This window comes from Bos taurus, chromosome X, assembly GCF_002263795.3.
Source record: "Bos taurus isolate L1 Dominette 01449 registration number 42190680 breed Hereford chromosome X, ARS-UCD2.0, whole genome shotgun sequence".
Classification (NCBI taxonomy): domain Eukaryota; kingdom Metazoa; phylum Chordata; class Mammalia; order Artiodactyla; family Bovidae; genus Bos; species Bos taurus.
In genome coordinates this window covers 15,852,158-15,874,910 of record NC_037357.1, presented here as the reverse complement: position 1 = coordinate 15,874,910, position 22,753 = coordinate 15,852,158, and positions in this window count along the sequence as shown.

The window sequence follows — 22,753 nt, the reverse complement described above, 5'->3', positions numbered from 1 at the left end:
ATCATATAGTCGTATCACGTGTGCGTGCATGCTCAGTCATGTCCGACTCTTTGTGAACCCATGGACTGTAACCCACCAGACTCCTCTGTCCATGGAATTTTTCAGTCAAGAATACTGGAATGGGTTGCCATTTCCTCCTCAAGGGGATTTTCCCAACCCGGGGACTGAATCCACGTCTCCTGCAGCTCCTGCATTGGCAGGCAGATTCTTTACCACTGTGCCACCTGGGAAGTCCCATATACTTGTATAGTTTTGCAGTATATGGTTCTACTGCCTGTCACATTAAATAATCAGTTTTGTTTTGAACAATGTAAGGGTCTCTCTTGGGGTTTGAGATAACTAATAAATACCTCTATGCTTTCTATCTGAGGTTAGAACCAATGTTGGGGGAGAGAGAGAGAGCACCAATGGTCAGGCAAATGACAATCAAAACAGTTGATTCTACTTCTCCTATGTTGATGAGAGAACCTAGCTTAAGTTTGGGGACCTCACCAAGGCTACCTTCCTTGCTTTTAATTGAGACGGTCTCTCACTTTCCTATGGGAAAATGGAGCAATACCAGAAAGGGCCTTCCTGTGCAGGCAGGCAGATCCCAAAGAAGAGAGGAGGATTCCAAGGCAGAGATTCCCAGGTTATTCATCCATGCTCACCAATTAATTATATCCCTTCTCTGAAATGGATCATTGAGCAAGAAGTGAGGTAAGAGGCCAGGAGTGGTTAAGGAATCTCCTCATGTGGAGCCCTGAAGGGTGAGACATTATGTCCACCCAACTTTCCTCATGTTTTGTCATCTTAACCACTAAGCATATGGCCAACCAGGGATAGAGCTCCCTCCTCTGGAAAGATCAGTGACTTATTCTGATTCTCTGATTCATGAAACCACTTTCCCAGTACCACTTCTTACTGGGGGTGTCTTACAGAGATTAATGGTGGGTGATGTTGATGTTTTTGCTTCTGGAAAAGATTAAGAACTGTACATTAATTATATTAATATGGAACCTGAAACCTGGGTGAACATGGCTGAAGAAATACACAACCCTGGGGAGTTATCTCACATTCTTTTCATGGTAATGAACCTTAAGCAAGCCCTAACTGCTGCTGACAATTAGAATACATTTCCCTAGTGCATTCATTATCCCATTCTCCTAGACAGCTTTTTCATACCAGTTCCTCTTTCCTCAAACTCCAACACCTTCTTTCCCACTCTTAACGCTCAGCTGATGGTCTTGGTTGTTATTTTACTGACGAAATAGAAGCACTCGTAAGAAATTTTTTTATAAGCTCATATCACTAGATAGATAGATATAGTAGGGTAACCCCCCTACTGGCATCTGTGCCCCATTGTACTCTAACGGGCTTCTCTCCTATTACTTTGGATGCACTGCCCCTGCTCCTAGCAAAGGCTCTCTTTCTAAACCAGAGCCAATGCCCTGTCTGTGATTTAGGGACATTATTCCAACAAATTTTCGTGCTCCTATGTCATCATTTTTCTGTCTTTACTGAGTTTTCCCATACTCAAACAGTTCTCCTATCCTAAAACATAGCACAACAAAACCCCTCAAAATCCTCTCTCCACTTCCTCCCTCTATGTACTCTCTCTCTCCCTGTCTTTCTCTCTCCTGTTTACAGAAAAGCTACTTGCAAGAGTTATCAATATTCTGTGTCTCCAATTCCACTCCTCCTATTTACTCATGAACCCACTCTAATTACTCTTTTGCCTGTGTTCCTCCATCAAAACTGTCCTTATCAAATCCATCTATGACTTCCTTATTGCTAAATCCAATGATTGATTTCTGGTTCTCATGTTATTTGTCTTGTTGGCAGCATTTGACATAATTTATTATTTTCTCCTCCTTGAACTCTCTCTTCACTTGGTTTTCAGGACACCATATTCTACCTCTCTGGCTGTTCTGTCTCAAACATCTTTGCTATCTTCACCTTATCTTCCTGACCCCTAAACACTGGAGTATCACAGGGCTCAATCTTAGGGCCTCTTCTCTTTAATAAGCGCTCCAATCATGCTGAGAGCTCTTACATTTATAACTTCAACTGGGAACTCCACACTCATATATCCACCCACTTACTAGACCTCTCTACTTGGATGTATAGTTGACAACTCTAACTCAAGATGTCAGAACTCCTGATCTACTCCCCTAAAAACTCCTTTTCCTAGTCTTCTCTCAATAATAGCTATCTATTGCTATCGCAATAATAGCAACTCCATTTTTACAGTTGTTTAGGCCCTTGGTACCTTGAAGTTATCCTTGAATCCTGTGTTTCTTTTACAATCTTAAAAACAAAGAGAGTTCATCAGCAAACCTTATTGGCTCTACCTTCAAAAGGTATCAATAATCCAGCCTCTTGTTACCGCCTCTACAGCTCTTTCTCTAGTGGAAGGCACCGCCATTTCTTTCCTGCATTACTGCCATAGCCTATTAGCTGCTCTATATGCCTTCTCTCTTGCCCCTAGAGTTTATTTCCAGATAGTAGCCAAAGTTATCTTGTCAAAACTTAAGTGATGCCATTCACTCCTCTGCTCAAACGGCTTTCTATCACCCTCAAAATAAATGACAAAGAAAGGCAAAGCCATCTCTCCACTTCAAAGCCTGCATGATCTGGTTCCCTGTTACTTCTCTGCCTTCATTTCCTACTGCTCCTCTCTTTGCTCACTTCTCTCCAGCAACACAGGACACCCTACTGTTCCTCAGACCCCCAAGGCCTTACCTCAGGGCCTTTACACTTACTATTCCTTCCGCCTGAGCCTTTCTTCTCTCAGTTATCTTTATGGCTTGCTTTCTCAACTCCTTCAGATCTTTGTGCAAGTATCACTTGCTCAGTGAGGCTTTCCCTGATCACCCTGTTGAAATGCAACCACTTTCCCCCCATTATTTGCTTCTGCTGAGCACTGATTACAGTCTGACTCACTGTATATTTTACTCATTTGTCTTATTAACGTTCTGTCTCCTCTTCCCAAAATATAAGTTACTCGACGTGGGACAAGATAGTAGATACTTAATAAATATATGGTTTATGAGTGAACTCAAGGCTTAAAACCTTGGGAATTCAACCTATGATCAAGATGGAGTAAAGGGATTCAGATTTACCCTCCTCCTTGAAACAACTAAAAGGCCACACAAAATATGTAAAATCGTTGTTTTCAGCACACATAGTATCAGGCAACAAAGGACAGAGATCCCTGAGATATGGAAAACAAGTGAAGTTAGCCAGATGATAGCCCTAACTCAACACCCTGAGAAAGATTCCAGATGGTGCAAGGAGGAGGAACACAGCCAGAGCCTGACAGGCTCCCTGAATTAAGGAAATGGGGCTTAGAGTCCTGGGAGACAAAGATGGCAGAGCAGAATACTGGAGATGGCAGAGCTGGAGAGGGAGAGAGAACCATGGAGATCTTCAGAGAATCTCACCCATGTATTCATAGCTATTCCTATCAGCACATGCATATTTGAAAAATAGCTGAGGTCAAGGAAAGAACGACTTGAAAGGATTAGAAGTAACAATGATTGGTGCTCACACAGGGCCAGGATACTGCCTGTTCCCAACCAGTTAGACTGGAAAACTTCATAATTCACAGGTCATTGAGTAGAGTACTCAAAGGGTCTTGCCTCTACAGTGGAAAAGAATTAGCTCTAGACTAAACACTGCTGTGAACCTGCCCAACAAATCATAAAAGCAAGACCCAAAAGGATGAAACTGTTCCCAAGTAACTTAACAGTGTCCCAGAACAAAGTTCAAGAATATTTATAGGAATACAAAAATATACAGCACCCAACAAGGTAAAATTCACAATGTCTGGCATCCAATCAAATATTACCAGGTGTGCAAAGAAGCAAGAAAATTCAACCTACACTGAGGGGAAAATCCATCAATCAAAATCAACTCAGAACTGACACTATATGTTAAAGAATTTCCTTCAGGCAGAAGGGGAAATGATACCAGATGGAAATATGGGTCTTTACAAAGGAATGAAGAGTACCTGAAAGGTAACTACATGGATAAATACTCAAGAATTTTTATTTTCTTATTATTGAAACTCTTTAAAAGATATTTGGTGGTTTAAATGAAATAATAACAATGTAAAATGGGAGGGATAACATATGTAGAAGTGAAATGGATGACAGTAACACAAAAGCCAGAAGAGGTTAAATGAAAATTCAAATAGGAGAAATTTCCCATGATGATATTAACTATGGTACTACTTTTACCTAAGATTTTGAAGATTACAGGCTTTGAATGTTTTTCTGCAGTAATGGAGTATGCTCCAAGTGTTCCATCTCCCTCTCTAATTTCTTCTTAAAGGTTCAGCTAAGTTTATAACAGCTGAATTTCCTCCTTAAGTTTTTCCTCCTTTGCTTTTCTATGTGCTGGATCCTTTTACTTTTTATTTGCATTTTGACCTAGAGTTTTTTAAACATACTCTTCTAGGTTCTTCCTGTGAGATCTCCCTTAGTGAGATAAATGGAACATAAATTATTGTTCTTCCAAAAGTATACACTGTTCAGAGAAATATTGTCCACTTTTATCTCCTTAAATTGCATAGTCCCACTTGGGAGACATTTTCCCATCAAAACCAAGCTCCCTTGACTGGATCCCCTGGTTCATCTTTGCTTTGCCTTTCCTTAGAGCCGTAGTCCATAAATTTCACTAGCATGTTTCTTTAGGATACAGACAGTTACTTCTTCTTATCTACAAAACCTCTGTCATCCTGAAATTTACACAGCAATTCCTGGGATATTTGATGCTGATCCTCCTTGTCTTTTCTTCTCGAGTCAGCCCAGATTTTTTCAAATCACTTCCTCCAGTTGCCTTTCTCTTCAATGGTGTCTCGCAATTCTTTAATGATTGTCATGCAGGTCTCTAGTTGCAAGTTGCTGCAGCACTAACAACACACACTGTAGCCATGACAGGATTTATCAGGAATATAACTTACATGCAGAGGAGTAGCAGAGCCCACAGGACCCCCTGTAGCACATAAATACGGAATGTCTATTGCACTGAAAGATGTGCTTGAGTACACAAGAGCTGGCAGACACTAGTAGAGGACACTCTCCTGTCATGGGGCTCCCTGCATCAGGAATTATTTCTGAGGAACCTTTGAGGCTTAACTAACTTTGTAAGTTGTAAAATTAGGTTACTGATTTCAGATATTTCTCCTTTTTTACTGTAGGCATTTCACAGTTATAGGTTTCCCTCTGAGCACTGCTCTCACTGCCTTTCATAAGTTTTGGTATGTTGTCTTTTTGTTTTCAGTTGCCTCAAGAAATTTTCTAATTTTCCTTGTGATTTATTCTTTGACTGATTGGGTGTTTAAGAATATGTGGTTTTATTTTCACATATTTGAAAATTTTCCAGTATTCCTTCTTCTATTGATTTCTACTTTTATTCCATTGTGATTGGGGAAGATGCTTTGTATTTAAAATTCATCAAAGCCTCTTCTGGCTCTGGATCAAAATGGTAGAGTAGGAAGCTCATGAGCTTACTTCCGCCCATAGACACACCAAAACTATATCAGTGTATAGAACAACTATCTCTGAGAGTGACCTGAAGACTAGCAGAAGAGATTTCAACAAATCTGCAGAAGTCCCTCTGCAGAATGAGGGATCCAAGTCCCACATCAGGCTCCCTAGGTGATGCTGACCCCCGTAACATCTAGCTTTGAAAATGAGTAAGGCTTATGTCTGGAGAGTTAGAGGGCTGTGGGTAACTGAGCTCTTGAATGACTTGTTCACAAACTCAATTGTTATGAATCCCAGTGCAGAGGCAGCAGTTTGAAAAGCATCTGGATCATACGAGAAGATACATTGACTAATTTTAGGGTATGTGACAGAGGGGCAGGGATCTGGTACAACTTTCTCTGGGGATAGAAATGCTGGTGGTTAAAACTAATAAATGAATTCAGTGAAGTTTAAGAATACAAAATAAATATACGGAAATATATTACACTTCTATATACTAATAATGCACTATCAAAAAGAGAATTAAAAAAAATTCCATTTATAATTGCATCAAAAGAATGAAATAAATTTAACCAAGGAAGCGAACAACTTGTACTCTGAAAACTGTAAGACATTGATGAAAGAAACTGAAAATTACAGAAAAAATAGAAATATACACTGTGTTCATGGATTGGAAGAATATTGTTAAAATGTCCATACTATCCAAAGCAATTTACAGACTTAATGCAATCCCTGTCAAAATACCAATGACATTTTTCACACAACTGGAACAAATAATTCTTGCATTTGTATGAAACCACAGAAAAGCACAGATAGACAAAGCAATCTGAAGAAAGAAGAACAAAGCTGGAGGTGTCATGCTCCCTCACTTTAAACTATATTACAAAGCTATAGTAATTAAAACTATATGGTACTGGCACAAAAACAGACAAAAAGATCAGTGCAGCAAAATAGAGAGCCCAGAAATAAACCTACTTTACGTGGTCAATTAATTTAAGACAAAGGAGCCAAGAATATACAATGCGGAAGAGATAATCTCTGATAAATATTGGGAAAGCTGGACAGCTACATGCAAAGGAATGAAACTGGCCACATTCTTAAACCATATAAAAAATAAGCTCAAAATGGATTAAAGACTGAAATCATAAAGCTTCTAGGTGAAAACATAGGCAGTATGCATTCTGACATCAATCTTAGCAATAGTTTTTGTATATATCTCTTCAGGCAAGGGAAACAAAACAAAAATAAACAAATGGGACTACATCACATTAAAAAGCTTTTGCACATCAAAGGAAACTATCATGAAAACAAAAAATCCACCTGCTGACTGGGAGAAGATATTTCAAATGATACAATTGATAAGGAGTTAATATCCAAAATATACATAGAACTCATATAATTCAACATCAAGAAAACAAGCAACCCAATTAAAGAATGGGCACAGGATCTGAATAGACGTTTTTTCAAAAAAGACATACAGATGGCTGACAGGCATACGAGAAGATGCTCAAAATCGCTAATCATCAGTGAAATGCAAGTCAAAACTACAATGAGTTATCACCTCACACTTGTTAGAATGGCTGTTATCCAAAAGACAATTAACCAGTGTTGGCAAGGATGTGGGGGAAAAGGAAATACTCATACACTCTTGATGAGAATGTAAATTAGTGTAGCCACTATAGAAAACAATATGGAGAGTCCTCAGAAAATTTAAAAGAAAACTACCGTATGATCCAGCAATTCTATTTCTGAACATTTATCCAGAGGAAACAAAAACACTAATTAGAAAAAAATACACACCCCTATGATAATTGCAGAATTATTTACAATAGCCAAGGCATGGAAGCAATCTAAGTCCTCATTAATTGATGAATAAAGAAAATGTATATATCAGTTCACTTCAGTGTCTGACTCTTTGTGACCCATGAATCGCAGCACGCCAGACCTCCCTGTCCATCACCAAATATATATGTATATATATGTACATATGTGTATATACACAATGGTATATTACTCAGCCTTAAAAAGGAATATCTTGCCATTTGCAACAACATGGATAGGCCTAGAGGATATTGTACTACGTGAAATAAGTCAGACAGAGAAAGACAAATATTGTATGATTTCACTTATATGTGGAATCTAAAAGCCAAATGAACAAACTTAACAAAACAGAAAGTGAGTTAGAGATTCAGAGAACAAACAAGTAGTGACTAGAGTGGAGGGGACAGAAATAAGTGAGGGAGATTAAGATGTACAAACTTCCAGGTGCAAAATAAATGTGCAATGTGGGGAATAGTCAATAACCATGTCATATCTTTGTATTGTGACAGATGGTAACTAGACTTATCGTGGTGATTATTTTCAAACATATAGAAATATAAATATACTGTACTGTATAATGGAAACTAGCATAGTGTTGTAGATCAATTACATTTCAAAAAACAAGCTCATAAACAGATCAGATTTATGGTTACCAGCAGTGGGCAGTGAGGGGAGGGGAAACTGAATAAAGGAGTCAAAAGGTACAAACAAAATAAATGAGTACTAGGAATGTAATGTGTGCTTCCCAGTTGTCTCAGTGGGTAAAGAATCCACCTGCAATGCAGGAGACACATGTTTGATCCCTGTGATGTGAAGATCCCCTGGAGGAGGGCATGGCGACCCACTCCAGTATTCTTTTTTTTTTTAATATAAATGTATTTGTTTTATTTGGAGGCTTATTACTTTACAATACTGTATTGGTTTTGCCATACATCAACAAGAATCCACCACGGGTGCACACATGTTCCCGATCCTAATCCCCCCCTCCCACCTCCCTCCCCATACCATCCCTCTAGGTCATCCCAGTGCACCAGCCCCAAGCACCTTGTCTCATGCATCGAGCCTGGACTGGCGATCAGTTTCACATATGATAATATACACATTTCAATGCCATTCTCCCAAATCATCCCACCCTCACCCTCTCCCACAGAGGCCAAAAGACTGTTCTATACATCTGTCTCTTTTGCTGTCTTGCATACAGGGTTATTGTTACTATCTTTCTAAATTCCATATATATGTGTTAGTATACTGTATTGATGTTTTTCTTTCTGGCTTACTTCACTCTGTATAATAGGCTCCAGTTTCATCCACCTCATTAGAACTGATTCAAACGTATTCTTTTTAATGGCTGAGTAATACTCCATTGTGTATATGTACCACAGCCTTCTTATCATTCGTCTGCTGATGGACATCTAGGTTGCTTCCATGTCCTGGCTATTATAAACAGTGCTGCAATGAACATTGGGGTACACGTGTCTCTTTCAATTCTGGTTTCCTCGGTGTGTATGCCCAGCAGTGGGATTTCTGGGTCAGAAGGCAGTTCTATTTCCAGTTTTTCAAGGAATCTCCACACTGTTCTCCATAGTGGCTGTACCAGTTTGCATTCCCACCAACAGTATAAGAGGGTTCCCTTTTCTCTGCACCCTCTCCAGCATTTACTGTTTGTAGACTTTTGGATAGCAGCCATTCTGACTGGCATGAAATGGTACCTCATTGTGGTTTTGATTTGCATTTCTCCGATAATGCCACTCCAGTATTATTGTCTGGAGAATCCCGTGGACAGAAGAGCCTGGCAGGCTACAATAGGGTCGCAAAAGTCAGACAGAACTGAAGCCACTGAACATACATGCACACAGGGATGTAATGTACAACATGATAACTGTAATTACCACTGTTACATGTCATGTGTGAAAGTTTTAAGACAGTAAATCCTAAGAGTTCTCATTACAAGAAAATTTTTTAAATGTCTTTAATTTTGTGTCTATATAAGATGATGGCTATTCAGTAAACTTATTGTGATCATCACTTAATGATGTATGTAAGTCAAATCATTACCCCATATACCTTAACCTTATGTAGTGCCATATGTCAATTATATCTCAGTAAAACTGCAAGAAAATCAATGCTAGTTCAACTGACAACTCAGACAAATGCAAAATGCTTTTTCTTGACTCACTTATTGCTTTAACACATATCAGAAGTACATTCTGTACACCTCCCATTTTGTCACACAGAATATTAATAAAAATGTGCATTCAAGGCTTGATATTTTTAAAAATTAACTGCTTCATCAAGGACATTCTTAAGTGAAACTGACATTTTAACCTTTCAAGTGCACGGTGGTAAAGAATACAGTTACTAATTAGTACAGTTTGGTGCTACTGCCCTGATTGGTAGTTTTGCCCACTATTGCTTTTGTACCATTGGTGCAAGTGCAAACACAGTAAAAAAGGAAAATGACTTTTTACAATTTTTATGAAAAGCGTCTTGACCTTATGGACCTCTGAAAGAATCTGAAGAACTATCAGAGATCTGTAGACCACGCTTTGAGTGCCACTACTCTAGTATTGAGTAACATTAGGAATAATGAGTGTACAACTAACAAACTGATATACAGGTAAAGAGAAATAATTTTTAAATAAATAAGGCAGTAAAAGAGAAATGAATGTACGTAGATAGAACATGTGATACAATGGTAGATTTAAACTCTTAAGGTCACTTTTTTCCTTGGTCTCCAATACAAGTAGAATGTAACAGGTAATTCAAATCATTCTCCCAATGTTTCCAGATAGACTTGCATCCTTGGGTAAGTGCAGTTTAGCTTTATTCTGAGACTTCTGCTTCAAATGAGTGGAATGAACAATGGGAACTAAGATCACTAAAGTTATTTGAGCCACAGGTTTAGAAAGAAATATGATAGAAAATAATCCCCACTTTGCTAAATGAAGATAGCAACTCATACCAATTTACTTGAGAATGTAGATTGAACCCTGCCAGTGAAGATCTAAGATGCACATGGAGTTTGTCAAAGAAAGGAACATCATTTGAATACATAGTCCTTCAAGCTTCAGGAGAATTTTGTGATTGGCATACTCATTTGCTTCCTATTTAGAAGCAAATTCAAGGACAAACAAGATGAGGTAAGGAGGCATTCTCTAGATCCCTTCCCCAAAGACAAACTGTCTAGTTCGTTGAGTTGGACACTGCTAGGGATTTATCAGTAGTATCTTCACTGTCCATTTCCATTGTACAGGTGTGTCTATCTCATTGATTGGTTGTCCATCAAATCTGAATCTAATCTATCTCATTGACAGGCCTTGTCTCTCACAATATACCTTCTTTAGTGTGCTGAGAGCTGTTTGTCATTTATTTTGAGCTGAATCACAGATCCATCATAGAATTATAACATGAAAGAGTTGCAGGTAACCTTTGCAGTCATTTCTTCTAACCTCTTACTTGATAGAGAAATATCCTGTACAGTAGCCATGTCTAGATGTCATTCAGCAGATTCTTAAGTACTTCTGATAACAGGGAGCTCACTAACTTATGAAGCAGGCCATTTCAATATAGTCAGCCCCAGTTCTTAAGTTCTTCCTTATACTGAATCAAGACTTCCTAGAATTTTCATCTCAGCCTAGGCACCCACTCAGTGTTCACAGAATAAGAATAAGCTTACTGTTTTTTTTTTTTTTTTCCCAGAGAGCCTGCTATTTTGGTGTTAATATTATAATTCTTTGTTTTTTATCCAATATTTAGATCTTCTTTGGAAAACTGGGTACTGATGCTTTTGGTAAGTGACATTTAAGAGTGTGTAGGGCATAGGGAAGAGGGAAACACCTGCCTTTATATAATACTATCATTGTAGTGGACATATTTGGATGGCTACTTAGTGCTCACTCTCCATCTTCAGATTTTATAAAAGACTCCTGATTTTATTCAGATGTCTGTCATCTACTCCCCAATCACACTAACCTGAGGAGATAGTGATCTTGTCCTTAGCTCTAGTAGTGGGACTCCATTATTTCAGTCAATGGAGTTAATGCAAGCCTCCTTCCCAGTGATTAGTTCAGAAATAAAAATTAAGCTAATAAATACATAACATACACCTAGCAACTATTATTGATACAGAAGTGGGCTTGTAACTTTGATTCAGTCAGTTTTAAGGGAAGTACTTTTTATTTTATGATCAAGGGAAAGATTTTTCTCTCTGTGTCATTGAACATGAGCAACTGAAGAGGAACTAAATAGCCTCTTGATTAATGTGAAAGAGGAGAGTGAAAAAGCGTACTTAAAAGTCAACATTCAAAACAACTAAGGTCAGGGCATCCAGTATCATCCCCTCTTGGCAAACAGAAGGGGGGAAACGTGAAAGCAGTGACAGATTTTATTTTCTTCGGCTCCAAAATCACTGAGGACAGTGACTATAGCCATGAAATTAAAAGATGCTCGCTCCTTGGAAGAAGAACTATGAAAAACCTAGACAGCATATTAAAAAAGCAGAGACATCACTTTGTCAACAAAAGTCCATATAATCAAAGCAATAGTTTTTCCAGTAGTCATGTACAGATGTGAGAGTTGAACCATAAAGAAGGCTGAGCACTGAAGAATTGATGCTTTCAAATTGTGGTGCTGGAGAAAACTCTTGAGAGTCCCTTGGACTGCAAGAAGATCAAACCAGTCAATCCTAAAGGAAATCAACCCTGAATATTCATTGGAAGGACTGATGCTGAAGCTGAAGCTGCAATACTTTGGCCACCTGACACGAAGAGCCAACTCGTTGAAAAAGACCTTGATGCTGGGCAAGATTGAAGGCAGGAGGAGAAGGGGATGGCAGAGGATGTGATGGTTATATAACATTACCTACTCAACGGACATGAACTTGAGCAATCTCCAGGAGATAATGAAGGACAGAGGAGCCTGGTGTGCTGCAGTTCATGGAGTCGGACACAACTTAGCTACTAAACAACGATAAAATTCACCAAGGCACTCCTGTAGTGGGCACAGACAACTTCTAGCTTCAGTTGGTATCTGTATGATCATTAAAAACCTGGAAGTTGAGTATATATCTGTTTGGCAAGAATGAACACCCTGTTCTATCTTGAGTTGTATCCTTGCACACATTTTAGCAATTACTTCATTTACCACCAAGTCTTGCCTTACATGACACTCTATACCTAAGATTTGTAAGTAATTTTGGACATGAAGAAGAAAAAAGTTTCCTGTACTGTGAATGGGACTGAGTGACTGATTTGATGCCCACTGTTTGTTTTCCTGCCAAATTTATATAGTGTCTTCAGGTATCAAAGACTTCTGCCAGTTTATTGACCCCAGTTTATCAACCACTTCTCTTCCCCTCTAAAGAAAAATGGAGTGCTTCCCTGATGATAAAGGATGGTTTAACTGTGGTCTCTACACAATATCTGATCATTCTACTTGTAACTATTAATCTTCATGGAAAAACCTCATGGAGCATTGATTTTTGAAAATTTAAATACTAAGGTCTTTATGATATTGCTTTTAAGTGGTGATGATAAACCCATGCTAATAAAGAGAAATAAGGATTTAGTGTGCTCCAGTGGAATTCCTTGGCTATCTTCTGCCCAGTTAAGACATCTTATGACAATATGTCCTAGAGGATCTACAATGAGAAACTCCCATGTAAATCAGAAATGTTTATCACTTCCTGGAATCCATTGAGTAGTACTGTAAACGAACACTTCCTCCCCATTCCCGAGGCCATGGAACACAGAATTTCTTTTTTTGTTAATTAATTAATTAATTTATTTTACTCTACAATATTGTATTGGTTTTTCCATACATTGACTTGAATCCTCCATGAGTGTACACGTGTTCCCCATCCTGAACCCCCCTCCCTCCTCCCCATCCCATCCCTCTGGGTCATCCCAGTGCACTAGCCCCAAGCACACTGTATCCTGCATCGAACCTGGACTGGCAATTCGTTTCACATGATATTTTACATGTTTCAATGCCATTCTCCCAAATCATCCCACCCTTGCCCTCTCCCACAGAGTCCAAAAGACTGTTCTATACATCTGTGTCTCTTTTGCTGTCTCACATACAGGGTTATCGTTACCTTCTTTCTAAATTCCATATATATGTGTTAGTATACTGTATTGGTGTTTTTCTTTCTGGCTTACTTCACTCTGAATAATAGGCTCCAGTTTTATCCACCTCATTAGAACTGATTCAAATGTATTCTTTTTAATGGCCGAGTAATACTCCATTGTGTATATGTACCACTGCTTTCTTATCCGTTCGTCTGCTGATGGACATCTAGGTTGCTTCCATGTCCTGACTATTATAAACAGTGCTGCAATGAACATTGGGGTACACGTGTCTCTTTCAATTCTGGTTTCCTCGGTGTGTATGCCAAGCAGTGGGATTGCTGGGTCAGAAGGCAGTTCTATTTCCAGTTTTTCAAGGAATCTCCACACTGTTCTCCATAGTGGCTGTACTAGGTTGCATTCCCACCAACAGGGAACACAGAATTTCTATCAACTCTTCTACCTTTCAAAGATAGTTTAGGGGAAGGAAATTCTGCCCCATTTATTCTGTCCATTCATTACTTGCTTCTGCCTGATGAAGGAAGAATAACTAGCATGATTGGTGATTACTTGACATCCACTGAGCCACACTCAACAAATGGGTAAAGTAACAATAATTCCAAAACAGAATTAGTGTTACTCTTTCTCTCTTCTTCTTCACTCTTTCCTTATTCTAACTGCCTTGCTCATGGACTGGTAAATGTGTAAGCAGGTGCCTGCATCCATGTATGCAGGGCCTATAATGTGTCCTCTATATGGAAACTTGGTCAGCATCTCTCTCTCTCGCACATGCACACACACACACAAGCATGCACACATACGCTTTTGTTTGTGCTCTTGCTGGTAATTATGGTAACTATATATGTAAAGCAGATCTGGGTCCTTAGAAATGACTTTGTAAGCCTGGACTTACCATATACATACAACTCTCTGAATGGACAGGTCCCAAAGTCTGGTTTCAACAAGGTAAAAGAAATATGCTGTTGTGATCTCAAGATACAGCTACATTCCCTTATCTGGCTTTAGTGAGAAAGCCATATGTTTGGGGGGTTATTGAGCACTTGCCCTGTTCAGTAATAAAGTTGATACTCTGTGATCCCTTTCTGAGTATCAATTTACCATATATATATATATATATATATATATATATATATGTTTTGCATTAGATGGAACTCAGAATGGAGAAACTTTAGTTCTTACCTCCAGAATTTAAAAGTTGCCAATAATTCATTCTACAGTTCTCTGTTTTTAGAGCCATAGTAAACAACTTACTAAAAAAAGTAAAAGACTATATGGGCCTTTGAAATAGCAAGTCTTCAGGTTCCTTTACCTTTGGCTAATTCCCTAACCTTGATCTACTCTGGCTTTATACCAATAAAATAAAAGGAATTTAACATTGTGATGAGGCTTGGTCTTGTCCTAACAAGACTCTGACTCCAGCAACCTCTACCCCAGAGCCTGATTCAGTCAATTCCTATATAACTGGGAAACAAACCTGGTAGCAGATATGATCTTATCTGCAAAGTACTTTATAATGATAAGGAAGATCATACACAGCTGTACTCCCAGCGGAGAAGAGCTATACCCATGAACCTATGGCACAATACCACCACTGTGGTCCTTTCGAAATAGTGGCTAAGCTTACCAAGACTTTTAGCAGTCTCATATTTTAAATAATCAGAAACAGAATGGGGTGACCCAAGAGATCATTGTATCCCTTCCCCATTCCTCTTAGAGGTCAATCCAGTTTTTATCTCCAACATGTCTCATGTGCACAGTCTTGGCATCTTTCCAGCAGTGATAGATATTCTCCTCATAACGTATTTTATATCTTGCATCTGTCTTCCATAGCATCTGCATTACGAGATGCTGTAACAAATTACCACAAAATTGGTGGCTTAGAAAAACACAAATTTACTCTCTCACAGTTCTGGTTTGCCTAGAAGTCTGAAGTCAAAGTGGCAGCAAAACCACATTCCCTCCAGAGACCCTATGAGAGAATCCGTTTTTGCCTCTTCCAGTTTCTAGTGGTTCCAGGCATTCCTTAGCTTGTGGCAGCATAATCCCAATTTCTGCCTCCATATTCACATGGTCTTCTCCTCTTTGTCTCCCTCTGTCTCCCTTTTTGTTTATTTTGACACTTATCATTAGATTTAGGGCCCACCATAATCCAAGATGATCTCATATCAAAATCCTTACTTTCATTATATCTACAAAGACCCTTATTCTAAGTAAATTACATTCTGAGATTGAGATGGACATATATTTTGAGAGGACACCATTCAACCTCCCTATAGCAAGCAGGCAGCATCTTGTATTTCCACACACTTTTCCTATTAATGGAGCCCCTGGTTTGTGCTCTGATTTTTCTAGGGTGCTCTTTCCCATTTATAGTTTTACTCAACTCTGAGATTTACCACTTCATACTATTTTTCTGGTGGCTTCCCTAGTGGCTCAGACAGTAAAGACTCCACCTGCAATTGTAGGAGACCCAGGTTCAATCTCTGGGTCAGGACGATCCCCTGGAGAAGGAAATGGCAACCCACTCCAGTATTCTTGCCTGGAGAATTCCATGGACAGAGGAGTCTGGCGGGCTACAGTCCATGGGGTCGCAAAGAGTTGGAAAAGACTGAGTGACTAATACTTTCACTTTTGCTACTTTTCTAGCTTTAATCTTTGACTTCTGTATCAAGATTCATTTGACGACAAACATAGATGATGTAAACAAGAAAGGAGGAACTTATTGGGATAATAATGTCTTCAATTGTAACTTGTTACAGAGGCTCAAGTGATAATAGGGCCAGTTTTTATGAATATCTTGGCATTACTTTTTCTCTCTGCTGGTTTTTCCAGGTTGCCTCCTTTCTTGAGAACAAGATGACTGAAGCAGCCCCGAATTTAATATTCTCATAAAGCCAAAATCAATGGAACAGGAAAGTACTTCCACCTCTCAGAAACCTCAATAAAGGGCTCATGACTTCTCATTGGTTCTGATTTAGTCACATGGCAATCCCTAAGATAATCACTATGGCCAGGGATGTGCTTCTTTGCTTTGGCCAAATAAAATCTACTCCTGGAGCTGAGAGTGGAGGTCAGTTCCAACCAAATCAAATGGATTGAAAGTTGGGCAAAGTATATCATCAAGCAAAAGATGAGATTATATTTCTGGAAGACTGGGGACTGAGTATCATAGGGATATATCAGTGTCCACTATAGCTTCCCTCTTAATCATGACTTGGGTTCTCTCTTTGGCTAAGCTATCATTTGCAGCCCTGGATAAATACATCGTTTCAATCCGTGATCTCATGGTGTCTTAAAGAAGCTGAGTCCAGAGATTTACCTAGGCTTTCTGCCAGAAGCATTGCCTGTAGGCTATACAGTCAGTATGTCTTTCTGAGTCCCCAAAATACTAGGCAAGTAGGAAGAGAATACCTGGTAGAAGAACTTTTCTGATGTCCCATGTCCAAAAAAACTCTGGCTTTGCTAAAAGTGAGACTTGAGTAGATGTTCAGTGCTAGTCCACTGTCTAGAAGTATGTCATTTGACGTTCTGTTTGTGGATGTAATTCTGAGATGAGCATTAAAACAAGGAACCTCCTATCTGGGTTAGTATGGATCCCTAAAAACCCAAAGGTCAAAATCCTTATTTCACAGCTGATCCTCAAAAATCAAGTGCCACAGTCAGAGTCATGAAACAAGATGGTTCCTCCAAGCTTTTAATATTGCCATATGTTGTGTGAGCAATTCCTGCCTGCATCTATTTCAACCACAAACAGTTTCCATAAGCATGCACGCAGGCCCAGATATGTTTCCCAGGGATTCTCTCGCATAAAACGATGGCTCACTGTGTTGCACTGGAGGTTATCTCTCTCCATTCAGTAAGGATAAAGTAGATTACAGTGGGCCAGGGTGGTGGTGGAAGAGTTGAAGAGCATCCAGAGTTACTGAAGTGCCACAGTTGCTGCTGGCATCCAAAAGACAGAAACATCCCCTTACTTACTTGGTTGGATAGGTGAGAGATGAAGTAAATCAGTATTGGGTAATGACTATTTGTTGTTTAGTAGCAAAGTTGTGTCTGACTTTTTTGCGACCCCGTAAACTGTGGCCCACCAGGTTGTTCTGTCCATGGGATTACCCAGCTAGGCATTATACTAAGTACATACACTATCCTATTTAATTTTCATAGCAACCCTTTATGATGTGATTATGATTACTATCTGCTAGCCTGGACTGATAAATTAAGGAAGAATGACTTTGAAGCAGAGCATAGATATCAAGGCCAGAGAAGACAAGGCCACAAGCTCAGAGGGCCCAGATGAGAGAGTATTGAGCCATAGAGGGTTACTCTCAGGCCTTGAATCCTACTGTGTTGTAAACTTGCTTTAGATCAGTAATCCCTTTATTAATTCTATTTTCTCCCTTTCAGAATGGGAATATCTGTCCTGTGGGTGTCCAATCATTGTATTTTGAAAGCAGATAACTTCTTTTTTAGTTTCACAGGTCTGTGGACAGAGAGGGATTTTGTCTCAGGATGGAATATACACAATGTCTCACCCATACTTGATTTAGGTGATGAGAGCTGGAATTTTTATAAGCTGATGATATTCAGATGAGATTTTAGATTTATGGTTAATGCCAGAGTGGGTTAAGACTTTTGGAGATATTGGAAGGAGGGTTAAGGTATTTTGCACATGGGAAGGACATGAATTTTGTGGGGACCAGGGGGCAGAATGTACTATGTTGAAAAGCACTTCCCTCAAATTCATGTTCACCCAGAAATCGTGAATGTAATCTTGTTTGAAAATCGGGTCTTTTAGTATGGTACTGGCACAAAGACAGAAATATAGATCAATGGAACAAAATAGAAAGCCCGGAGATAAATCCACGCACCTATAGACACCTTATCTTTGACAAAGGAGGCAAGAATATACAATGGAGAAAAGACAATCTCTTTAACAAGTGGTGCTGGGAAAACTGGTCAACCACTGGTAAAAAAATGAAACTAGAACACTTTCTAACACCATACACAAAAATAAACTCAAAATGGATTAAAGATCTAAATGTAAGACCAGAAACTATAAAACTCCTAGAGGAAAACATAGGCAAAACACCCTCTGACATAAATCACAGCAGGATCCTCTATGACCCACCTCCCAGAATAATGGAAATAAAAGCAAAAATAAACAGATGGGACGCACCTAAACTTAAAAGCTCTTGAACAACGAAGAAACTATAAGCAAGGTGAAAAGACAGCCTTCAGAATGGGAGAAAATAATAGCAAACAAAGCAACTGACAAAGAATTAATCTCAAAAATATATAAGCAGCTCCTGTAGCTCAATTTCAGAAAAATAAATGACCAATCAAAAAATGGGCCAAAGAACTAAACAGACATTTCTCCAAAGAAGACATACAGATGGCTAACAAACACATGAAAAGATCCTCAACATCACTCATTATCAGAGAAATGCAAATTAAAACCACAATGAGGTACCACCTCATGCCGATCAGAATGGCTGCTATCCAAAAGTCTACAAGCAATAAATGCTGTGAAGGGTGCCGAGAAAGGGAACCCTCTTACACTGTTGGTGGGAATGCAAACTAGTACAGCCACTATGGAGAACAGTGTGGAGATTCCTTAAAAAACTGGAAATAGAACTGCCATATGACCCAGCAATCCCACTGCTGGGCATACACACTGAGGAAACCAGAATTGAAAGAGACACGTGTACCCCAATGTTCATCGCAGCACTGTTTATAATAGCCAGGACATGGAAGCAACCTAGATGTCCATCAGCAGATGAATGGATAAGAAAGCTGTGGTACATATACACAATGGAATATTACTCAGCCATTAAAAAGAATGCATTTGAATCCGTTCTAATGAGGTGAATGAAATCGGAGCCTATTATACAGAGTGAAGTAAGTCAGAAAGAAAAACACCAGTATAGTATACTAATGCATGTATGTGGAATTTAGAAAGATGATAATGATGACTCTATATGCGAGATAGCAAAAGAGACACAGATGTAAAGAACAGACTTTTGGGCTCTGTGGGAGAAGGTAAGGGTGGGATGATTTGGGAGAATAGCATTGAAACGTGTATTATCATATGGGAAATAGATCGTCATTCCAGTTTCGAAGCACGAGACAGGGTGCTCGGGGCTGGTGCACTGGGATGACCCTGAGGGATGGGATGGGGAGGGAGGTGGGAGGGAGGGTCAGGATGGGGAACACATGTACACCCGTGGCTGATTCATGTCAATGTATGGCAAAACCACTACAATATTGTAAAGTAATTAGCCTCCAATTAAAATAAATAAATTAAAAAAAAAAGAAACTTGGGTCTTTGTTGATGTAATAAAGGTAAGATGAAGTCATGCTGGATTAGGCGTCATTCTAAAACGAGGGAAATTTGGACACAGAATCAGAGCTACACATGTGAGAAGGCCATGTGAAGGTGGAGGCAGAGATTGGCACAGTACATCTCTAAGCCAAGGAGTACCAAAGATTTCTGGGAACCACCAGTAGATAGAAGAGGTAAGAAAGGCTTCTTCCCTAGAGACTTTGGAGGAAGCATAGTACTGATGGCACCTTGATTTTTGGCTTCTAGCCTTCAGAATCATGAGAGAATAAATTTCTGCCGTTTTGCCCACCTAGTTCTTGTTACTTTGTTACTGCAACTCTGGAAAACTAATACAGAAAGCATGTACCCACTTTCCCAGGGAGATTTCTGGGGAGTTGGCAAGAATGCGTAGAAGAAACAACTATATAGTGCGTCTTGAGAGAAGAGACCTTTGATGCTCTGTGAGTTCTTTGTGCATGGGGTTGACTTCCCTGAACGTGGGAATAGCACAGACCTTGGGGAAGTGTGGTATGTTTACAAAGTCGTGAACCTCAGATAGCACCATAGTTTCCCATCCTTGATCACTGGAACCACAAAATAAGTCTCAGGTATTGGAGAGGAAAAAGAAGCAACAGCGACAGTTGCCAGATCCAGAGGTTTTGAGGAACAGAGCAGCAGTCAGTTCAGCAGGACTCATATGACAAATGACAGAGGACCAGAGAGGATGGTCAACATGTATATGATGCCAGGTGATACACTGAAAGATTATACTGAATATTAAAAATCCCTGCTCTATCTCCCACCCTAATGCCTTTGTACCTGTTCAGTTCAGTTCAGTTCAGTCACTCAGTCGTGTCTGACTCTTTGTGACCCCATGAATCGCAGCATGCCAGGCCTCCCTGTCCATCACCAACCCCTGGAGTTCACTCAAACTCATGTCCATTGAGTCGGTGATGCCATCCAGCCATCGCATCCTCTGTCGTCCCCTTCTCCTCCTGCCCTCAATCCCTCCCAGCATCAGAGTCTTTTCCAATGAGTCAACTCTTCGCATGAGGTGGCCAAAGTACTGGAGTTTCAGCTTTAGCATCAGTCCTTTCAAAGAACACCCAGGACTGATCTCCTTTAGAATGGACTGGTTGGATCTCCTTGCAGTCCAAGGGACTCTCAAGAGTCTTCTACAACACTACAGTTCAAAAGCGTCAATTCTTCGGCGTTCAGCCTTCTTCACAGTCCAACTCTCACATCCATACATGACCACAGGAAAAACCATAGCCTTGACTAGACAGACCTTTGTTGACAAAGTAATGTCTCTGCTTTTTATATGCTGTCTAGGTTGGTCATAACTTTCTAAGGAGTAAGCGTCTTTTAATTTCATGGCTGCAATCACCTTCTGCAGTGATTTTGGAGCCCCCAAAAAATAAAGTCTGCCACTGTTTCCACTGTTTCCCCATCTATTTCCCATGAAGTGATGGGACCAGATGCCATGATGTTCATTTTCTGAATGTTGAGCTTTAAGCCAACTTTTTCACTCTCCTCTTTCACTTTCATCAAGAAGCTTTTTAGTTCCTCTTCACTTTCTGTCATAAGGGTGGTGTCACATGCATATCTGAAGTTATTGGTATTTCTCCCAGCAATCTTGATTCCAGCTTGTGCTTCTTCCAGCCCAGCATTTCTCATGATGTACTCTGCCTATAAGTTAAATAAGCAGGGTGACAATATACAGCCTTGGCAGGGTGACAATATACAGCCTTGACGTAACTCTTTTTCCTATTTGGAACCAGTCTGTTGTTCCATGTCCAGTTCTAACTGTTGCTTCCTGACCTGCATACAGGTTTCTCAAGAGGCAGGTCATGTGGTCTGGTATTCCCATCTCTTTCAGAATTTTCCACAGTTTATTGTGATCCACACAGTCAAAGGCTTTGTACATCCCTCCAAACTTGACCTTTTGTTAAGAGGAAGGATACTCTACATATGTTCACATTGTGGATTAAGGTCCATTTATGTATTTATTTTCAGTACATGGGATAGCCTCAAGAAAGATTGCAATGTGCCTCAGAGCATGTAAAGGAGGAATACTCATGATATTCCATACTGCACTCATATTATTTATAGGGTTTTTTGTACAGTTGATGTAAAAGGTGGTGAGAGGCAAACATTGTACCATGAAAATTGTGGTTCATTGTTTCTGATTATTCAGATGAAATGTAAATGTGTGGGATATGAGTGAGTTCAGAGGGTGGATATAAGGAATTGAGCGCTATATGTAAAGAAATGAGGGGTTGGAAGTAGAAGATGGTAGGTATTATAACCCCCTTGACTTGAAATGGGCCTGGGACTGGTATTTGAGTTTCCTGCAGGGTCAGGAAACTTAGTTGATGGTTGCCCTTGGGAAACAGTACTTAGAATGATCCCCAGTCTAACTCAAGGTCATTCTGTAGACCTTATAGTTCCTCTTGATTCAGAACAGTGTCTGATATCATAGTGGTGCTGGCCAGTGCAGAAATACAGGGCTGAAATTCCTAATTAGTTTGAAAGAGGCAGCACCTTGTAGTCAAGTGCAGGGAAATTATGTGTCCTTCAGGTACTCTATTCAGTTCACGTGCTTCCTCAAATCCCTCATGGATATGTAGATTTGAATTTGGAGGGCCTTAAAAGTTTACCCTTCAAGTCAGGATAATTTTATGTGGTTCAACCTGATGCAATTGCTAGTCCAGGGAGAAATAGCCTCAATATAAAAGGGATTATAAGACCTAATGAATATGTACAAGCAGGAACCAGGGTTATTACATGTGAATTGAAGGGTTAAGATCAATATGTGACAGAATGTAAGTCTGGGAAAGAATTCATTGTCATGGGGAATTAATATATGGATTGGAACACATAAAATCTTTTATTTTGGCATAATTTCACACTTAAGAAAGTTGAAAAATTGTACAAAGAACCTTAATTTCCCCCAATGTTAATATTTTCCCACTTATACTTTATGCCTGACCCCATTTCCTTCATCCCTTCCTTTTCCTCTTCCTTCCCTCCTTTCCCTTCTCCCCATC